General features: G+C 33.5%; 1 long non-coding RNA gene across 1 annotated transcript; it reads left to right on the forward strand.

The window, feature by feature from the left end:
- Window positions 1-272: 272 nt before the first annotated feature.
- LOC121209931 (uncharacterized) lies at window positions 273-1,591 on the forward strand. The gene is made up of 2 exons (XR_005905139.1): window positions 273-442; window positions 1,268-1,591. It is a non-coding gene; the product is annotated as an uncharacterized lncRNA (long non-coding RNA).
- The last annotated feature ends 5,397 nt before the right edge of the window (window positions 1,592-6,988 follow it).

A 6,988-nucleotide genomic window follows, 5' to 3' on the forward strand; every position in this document is an offset into this window, starting at 1 on the left:
ATTTTTTAATTTATTTAAAAATTATGTATGCCATGTCAGTATAATTAATAAATGCATTATTAGGTAGTTTGATAGATAATACAAATAAAAAATTACATTGAAAATTGAAACAATTGTTTTTTATAAAATTAGGTAGCAAAATAGGTAGTTATGCGTATTTGAAAAGAAAAATTAACTTCAATTATTACTTGCCCCTCCCGCCCGCCCCATTGTAGACCTAATAAAAAAAATGAAAACGACACCTACAAGTTTTGCTTATAAATTATCCCTCCTTCCTCGAAACCTCCTGCCACTTTCCACTCACCTTTTTCCTCTCTCTCTCTCTCTCTCTCTCTCTCTCTCTCTCTCTCTCTCTCTCTCTCTCTCTCTCTCACTTCTGTTATTTTTTTTCGGAGCCTAAGAGCTCATGATAGGGACCCTTTAATCTTTCACAAATGACGAGGTTCATTTCTATACTTCAATTTAAAATTTTGTTTCCTATTTCATTCATTTATCAATTATTCTATAAATAAAAATCGCTTCTGAAAATTGAAGATAGAAAAAACTTCAATACTACTGTTTCAACTGAAATATATGCATGTTAAAGCCTGATTTTCATTAACCTTAAGTACTCTCTTGCACGTATGGATAGGATAATTGTTAGAGACTAAAATATGTGTATATATATATAATACAGTCTATTTTAGATTTTTTTTTGCTATTACTTATGTTTGTTTTATTGTATATGTTCGGGATTTATGGCTATGTCTTTCAACAATATTGTTTCTAAAAGAATGCAATGTACTTTATTATTACATTCAATCACTTATTGGTATCTATTTTAGATTTTATATAGAAAATAAATTTTTTTATACTTGGAATAAATTTCCTTGAATACATATTTTTTTAGAATATATATCTTGTTTTGAGATTCCGGCCTTAATTATAGGCTTAAATTTCTTGGAATAACCTTGTTAGTTTTTCTTTCTTTTATTGAGAATATTGAAATCAGCTAAAATATCTAATCCTAACTAATAATAATAATAATAATAATAAAACAATAGAGAGCAAACATATATTTTCAATGCAAGCATATGGCAAATGAATCTTTGGCTTGCTGCGAATAAAGTTGGAGTTTTAGATTTTAATGAATTAAATTTAGGTCTTATTATATGTAAATATTATATGTGAATTCTCTCTTAAATTATTTTAGAATGACTTATTCTAATTTTGGTGTAGATACTTGAAAGCCATAATAGTTTATCATTATATTTTTCATCTTTTGTAGGTAATGCATTAGGCCACCTGCATTCCCTTTAACGAAATCTCATGGAAGAAGACACTCGATTAATCACTTTTATGCAGTCATTTTCAACCAACATTAGTAACGATGGTCCCAGCTTGGACTTTTCCAAGGGCTGAAGCGTCACTCGCTCGATTTTGTTGGAGATTCGCAAGGGCTCAGCGTCACTCGGTCGATTTTGTTGGAGTTTCGCAAGGGCTCAGCGACACTCGGTCGATTTTGTTAGACTTTTGCAAGGGCTCTAATGTCGAGCGAGAGTGTATTATGGTTCGCGAGATATATGGACATTTTATTTGATCTTTCACACGATATACACAGATTGAAAAACTTTTTTTTTCTTTAAAATTTTCTACAACGAACCAACTTTCAAAGCCTAAGTCTGAACCATAATGGATTTTGGATAATTATTTCTTAAATGAATTTATGAATTTCTCCCTTCTTACCCAAAGTAAAAAAAAAAAAACACTAGCATGATTCTTTTTCTTTTATTTTTTAAAAAGTAAAATTTTACATGTGTTATATAGGGTATTTCTCGGATACTTTGCAGACATGGTATCGTTGCCATTGGACTACCTCGCTAGTCACGATCAACCAAGGATTTAAATAGCGGTCCAATCTACTATAGCGGCCGCTATATAGCGGTAGTGGTGCCGTTCGAAACCGCTACTTCCGAAACCGCTATTATGTTTTACAATAAAGTTGTGCAAATTTAAAAAAAAAATTCACGACCGCGATACCTACAGTGACCGTAATAGCATCCGTTTTATCCGCAACCAAAATAAACGCGGCCTGTGACCGAAAATGTGGACACGACCGCAATTTAAATCCCTGCAATCAACATCACTAGCATACCTCCACCATCAATACTATTCACTTTGAACTTAGGCAACATGCGAGCCGCCAATACCAGAAAGGCCATCGTATTAACAAGACAACCATCAACCATCAACCATCTTTTATACTCCTTACGTCACATTGTCACCCTATAAGGTCACATAGCCACCCTTATTGAAGGACAATGAAGGGACCCATCCACCAATGGGTGGCCACCATGTGGCCCCTCAAACTTTCCATATAAAAACCTTGAACTCCCCCAAAAAGAGTATATAGATTCTTTCTCTCTCTCTCTTCGATGACTATTTGCCTTTATTGGGTGAATTTTCCTCCTACTTCATTCGATATCTCCTCCTTGTTGCCCGTTGGTATCAACAACATAATTAAGGGAGAAAATGAATTTTCAAAAAGGGTATGTTCATGTGTTTGATGGTAATTACAAGACCAAGAAATCTTTTGCTTTTATTTTTTATTACAAGGAGGGTAAGCCCTAAAACTTATTCAACCCTATTGTTTTTCCTATAAACAGTAGCAGTATCCATATCTCCTTGCATCACTAACTCGAATGTAGCCGGAGGTTCTATGAAGTGCTGTAGCCTAGGTCATTCATTGATTGCCAAATTTGCCAGCATATTTGCAACAATGGTTGCCTCTCATTTAGCATGTTAAATTTTAGCCTCACAAGTTCTACTCTTTAGTTGATTGATGCTTCGTACAATGCAAAAGGGTGGAGTGAATATTTTTCTATAGTTAACATATTGGTCAAAAATAAATTATCAAATTCTAGGACTACCTTTCAAAACCCCAACTCCCCTACTAAGTAGAGCTCATCATAAGCTCCCCACAACTTAGATTGAACAATTAACTTTGAACCTACAAACTTGTAGAATCCTATCACCCAATAGCCCAAGTTATATGAATCCTCCAAATGTTGCTTGTCTATCAGGTTGCTTCACTGCTCTATCTGTATTAATTTTAACTCAACCATCATCAAGTTTCTCCTATCCAATCTTTTGCATAAGGCGATGCAGTAAAGATCTTCACTTCATAATTTGATAGAATATTATCTTAGACCAAGATATTCTTTAAGCAGTAATCTCATCAGCTCTGTAGCTATCATTATTTGAATATGAAACTGATATTGTTCTTTCATATATTCCAATAGCTTAAACTGAAATAGGTGCTCCAGTCCACAGTTCCTAAAAAACAAGTTGAAGCATTTCTTAAGTTTTTTGGCAACCAATCACATAAAGATAAGGAAAAAAAATAACCAAGTCCTGCTAAGGCGTCACTTGCTTCCAAACGATATCTGCAGCGACAAAATTTCAAATGACATGTAACCTTGTTTTTGAACCTCTACCATAAATCAAACATTGCATCATCTAAAAATCATTTTGCTTTTGTCGCCTTCTTTCACAATTGATAAAAACAAAAACTAATTGAATGACTTAACTAGGTTATCTACTTAAAATGAAGAGAAAAAAGTAATATACTTAAAATTTTAAGTACAAGATTGTCAATTTTGCAGGATAAATTCTTTGGCTAGTCATTGTACTAAAGGATAAAGAGTAAATGTGTCACACCCCATACCTGGATGATTTGAATTGAAGGCACGTAAAAGTAAAGTTGTATGTTTTGTTGTACTCTAGTAGTTAGTTTGCCCAAATTGTAAACTTCTGGCAAACTAATGTTTTGGTAAGTTGAGTATACATATATGAATGTATATCAAGATTTAATCATTGATTTATTCTTCAGTAAAAGAAAGAATTCGATTATAGGAAAGTAGGTCTTGTGTAGGTTACAATGAAAAGTATAGTACGCTTAGTTTGTTTAAGCATTGTGAAGAGTAAGTCTTGGTAACTAGATCTGGTTATAAACCAACTAAACTGAATGGTCAATTAACATATGAAAAAGACTCTCATTCATGTGTCGTTCAAATTCTATAGGCCATTAGGATGGGCGTATTTTGAAATTTTTGAACACTTGTCAAATTCCACTAAATGGAAGTAGATTATACATATGTGTGTGTGAGAAGGGTTCGTGGGAAGGTTTCTTCTTCCTTTGGAATAGTTTTTTAATTATTTTTCTCTTAAGTATTAAATGTTATTTGCTTATTGCTCTTTTTATGTAAATTGGAAGCTAAGGATTCTTGGAAAATGCAGAAGTATTCCATCTCCTTGTAAGTGTAATAATTTTGCATGTTAAGAATAAGATGCTATAAAGTATATAGGTAATAGGTTGTGAATAACAAGCCCTGTTTGGGGATTTTTGGTAGAAGAAATGTTAGCAATCTGTCTGCAAATGAGTTTAATGGTGAATTCGTGTTCTTTAAACAACTGTTGCTGCTGGTTCAAACTGGATATCTGAGTCTGAGTTGGTAGCTGCGGTAGGTGAGTATCAGGTGAGTCCCTATTATTGATTCCTACAAGTCTTTTTAGATAAGTCTCATATGATCAATATTCTAGAAATGGTGAATGAGTACATGAATGATTATTGAAGATAAGTATGTATTATTGATATAGTTTATGTGATTCTGTGAAATAATTATGTGTGTGTATGCTTGGAATGTATATTGTGAGATGTGATTTTATTGTTATGTTTGAAGCCTGTATTGAAGTATGATTTGTTTAAAAAAATGAGTTAGCGTACCTGAATGTGAGTTCTATTGGTTGTGTGATGTGTGTGATTTGTGAAGTTTAGGATTGGGATGTATTTGAGTATGGAGAGGTTGTAAGGTAAGAGGAAAAAGCCTCTTTTAACTGTTGGGCTACTAAATTTTGTTACTGCTAAAAAATGAAATTGACTGAGATAGAAGTTGGTATTGACTCCAATAGATCACGCCAGGGGAAAATTTCTTTTGCTTTATTACAAAAAAATCGTATGGTAGAGTACTGGGAGGAGCTACTGGTTGAATTAAATGTATGGATTTTATAGGATTCTCAGTTAGTGGAGGATCAAAAAAATAAATTGGACAGTCTATTTCGTGAGCAGACTCTGCAGGTGGTATTGGAATTTCAAGCAAGGTTGGAATAGGAGAAGTATGAGTGACTATAGGGATAGACTCTTTATTAGGTCTACGCTATGTCAAGAGAGAATATTCACTACTCCCAGTCTGTTGAGTACTTTTCTCTAATCTGAGTCTCTTCTTAGTTTTCTTTACTACTATTTTTCTTGATGGAGAAGCATTAGTCTTTTCCTTTGATCGAACCTCATTAAGAATAATTGCAATATCCATGTTCTGATATGAAATATGTGAAATATGTGATTGTGAAGAGAACTTTGCACCAGCATTAGGGGAGTTAGCCTGGTTTGAAGGGGAAGTAAAAGTTGTAACATGATTATATATCATGTTCTAGTTACATGGGTAAAGACCACAAATACTATAAAAATAGAAATGAGGTTCCTTTTTTCACCCCACTAAGACATATGCCGATTCACCATCTATGTTGTAAGGCCAAACCTCAGAAGCAGACGGCACGATGAAATCATCTAACCAGGTTGTAGAATTATTTGGCTGGCAACCATTTGACTTAAGTGTTGTAAACAATATTGAAATACATTTCTAGCTGAAACAACTTCCACCAAATCAAATGTATGCCCCATTCTTAATCGTTTATATTGTTTCTAAACAATTGAGAATCTACTAGCTGATTTTGTATACAAACATACTCTAGAGGAACGTAACATCTTATTGGAAACTCAAACCTAGATTCAAGCTTGCAAATAACTCTTATATATTTATCTTTTCTTTTATGAAGATTTGAAATACTATTTTGGATTATGGATTCACAGCCTAAACGTACACCGAAATGGATGCTGTTAACAAAAGTCACTTGTCTTTTTACTTATAACTAGTAGAATTTTTGTCAAACACCTAAAAACGACGACTTGTTGTGCATGCAATAGTCGATATAGAAGGCCACCAGTGTCTACTAGGATAGTGCTAATAACTGCCTTAGTGTAATGCCATATTCATTTAGCACAACACAAAAGAAAGGGTTGAGTGCCATATTGAGACTGGCCTCTAACAAAATTAGGGGTAAATGAAACCTATGGAATTATTTCTTAGGCGAAAACCATGGGGTCGTTGAAATTCATAAGAAAACTTTGGGTCTTGAATACCTTGGACTCCTAAATATCGATTCATTTCGTCCTGGGTTCTGTTATTATTGTACATTTGAGCCTCTACTGCAGTGGAGTATCTTTAGGACCTTGGGGTCTAAATAAGATTGGATTTGTGGGGATGATGTTTGATTAGCTTGGCCTTGGCGCCTCTCTTTGGTAGCAGTTTGAACCATTTTGTATGATAGGAAAAGAAAAAAAAGAAAAAGGAAGGAAAAACAATTGTTACCTTTGAGTAAGATGAAGATTGAAGATGAAGAGAGTTGAAAGATTCAGCAGAGAAGAAATTAGGGTTTTAGTTGATACATCAAATTTTTTAAGGTGAGTTTGAACGTCTATTGTATAGAGAAATAAATGTATGAAAAAATTTGAATATGTAGTAACTATTCAAGTTCTCTAATATTAAATCGACATCTGTCACAAAGTAAGTTACGAAACCTTTAAAATTTTACAAGTATCCGCTAAGTCCTAGATTTGCTCATGTAAAATAACTGTTACTGTTATCATCAGTATGAGACTCCTAAAGTATATGCTTTAAAAAGAAATTTTTTTAGGAGGAAATGATAGTTCGCCAAATGGGTGGTTTGCATTTGGCATAAACAGTTAGTTTTCAAGTGTATAGTGGAATTCTTCCAAGTTAGAAAATTTCGATGACAAAATTTTGTTAAGGAGGGAGAGTTGTCACACTCAAATTTGGATGATTCGAATTGAAGGAGTGTAGAAGTAAAGTTGTATGTTCTAGTGCAATTT

Source organism: Gossypium hirsutum, chromosome A11, assembly GCF_007990345.1.
Source record: "Gossypium hirsutum isolate 1008001.06 chromosome A11, Gossypium_hirsutum_v2.1, whole genome shotgun sequence".
Taxonomy (NCBI): Eukaryota; Viridiplantae; Streptophyta; class Magnoliopsida; order Malvales; family Malvaceae; genus Gossypium; species Gossypium hirsutum.